Source organism: Acanthisitta chloris, unplaced genomic scaffold (assembly GCF_000695815.1).
Source record: "Acanthisitta chloris isolate BGI_N310 unplaced genomic scaffold, ASM69581v1 scaffold13513, whole genome shotgun sequence".
NCBI classification, from domain to species: domain Eukaryota; kingdom Metazoa; phylum Chordata; class Aves; order Passeriformes; family Acanthisittidae; genus Acanthisitta; species Acanthisitta chloris.
This window is the reverse complement of record NW_008665472.1, coordinates 47741-49393: the sequence shown is the minus strand read 5'-3', so window position 1 is coordinate 49393 and position 1653 is coordinate 47741. Positions and strand designations below refer to the sequence as shown.

At 48.9% G+C, this 1653-nt stretch overlaps 1 protein-coding gene across 1 annotated transcript in view; it reads right to left on the bottom strand.

Moving 5' to 3' along the window:
• FRMPD3 (FERM and PDZ domain containing 3) overlaps positions 1-1653 on the bottom strand; it is a 28525-nt gene that overhangs the window by 6981 nt on the left and 19891 nt on the right.

Below are 1653 nucleotides of genomic sequence, written 5' to 3'. Positions count from 1 at the left end.
GGAGGTTTTAATGGGCCTCAGGGAAGATGGATTTGTTCCTTTTATAGGTAAAAGCATGGGCCAAGGCTTGATTTTACATTTAAGATTCTGGCACAGTCTGCCTGCAGCCTGGGAAGTCAACGTCTGGGATAACTTGATTCATCTTAGTGAGACTTTCTTATAATTCCTGCAAGTATGTACTAACAATCAGCAGCTCCTGATCCCTGTGATCTGCCCAGCTCCTGACAGCTCAGCCTACAGGCCCTATGGAGACCAGAACTGTGAGCAGACTGTTTTCTCAATACACACTAAATTCACCCTTCTGAACCATGCCTGAGTGGCTGGACTGAGTGTACTGGGTCTGCAGAGAAGCTGCTCAACTCCACTGGTCACAGAGGTTTTCATTGCACCCCTGAGGACAGACCAGGCCATCCATATTGGGGATGACTCAGATCCACTGCTCCATCACTGTCCTACCCACACCGTGAGTCCCCCTCACACTCACTCCTGTCCCTGCAAAGTGACATTGGTTTCCTGAGACTGTCAAAAAAAGGGCAAGATCTACTACCCTTTTTGGTTTAAGTTTGGACCATGCTCCTGAAGCAAAATTTTCCCAAGAAAAAATCCTGGCTATTATCACTGTTGCTAGAGTATAGAAAAACACCACTTGCATGCTCTGAGATATCCCCTGAGAGACCAGTAACTGTGGGTGCTACCGGCCTCCTTCCAAGCCCTTGGGTATCTTCTGGGACGCTCACTGCTTCCCACCTCATTCTTCTCACTCCCCACAGCCATGTGCCCCATGTGTCCCAGTAGCCCATGTCAGGATGATATGAGCCAGGGAAGGATCACTCTGATGTCAAGTTGGAAACAGCCTTCGCTCACAGCCAAGTGTGACTAAATATGTTTCTGTAGGGCACCCAGAGCAGAGAGCACAGTGACAGCTGCCAATCAGAGGCACATGGGAAGAAAGGAAAGGAAACTGTGCTTATACTTACACCGACATCACCTGACAGGCCTTTCCCTGGATTCACTGAAGTTGCTGCAGATTCTTTCCTGATGCTTCTTGTGAGTGTGTCCTCCTACATGTGCTAAGTCCATGTCCCAGTGCCTTCCTCAAAGGCATCGAATCCTATCCTAAGGACCCCTACACTCCTCCCACCTCCATAAGCTAGTCCCATCTTGAGGAAGGAGTTTTGACACTGACAGCTAAACTGAAAACTGAAGACTTGTCACAGCTCTGTGAAGCTGCAGTGTCACTTGGGAGGTCTTGGGGCAACCTTCCAGGCACAGCTGGGTTGGTATTTTGCCCATCTCCAGCCACTGATCCTGCGTTTTATATTTTCCTATATAAAATATACTTGATGTGAACACCTGCATGGAACAGCAGCATGTAGTTCACAGTTGGCTCTTTTTTGAAATCACTCTTGAGAATCACTGATCTTTCCTGAGGGTGACTCACACCTGCAATCCATCCTCAAGGAACAGCATTGGTGCCTGTCAGAACACATTCTGACTTTAGCTGTTCTGGTCCCCTGCTGTGCTCAAACCAGCATTCTGCTCCCTGCATCAGGCTGGGTGCCTGAAAAGCTGGGACAACCAAAGCTGCCTTCCTGGTTTAGGAACTAAGCAGAGCAGTGTGCTTGCAGAGCTGCCCGTGCAGCTCAAACCCCC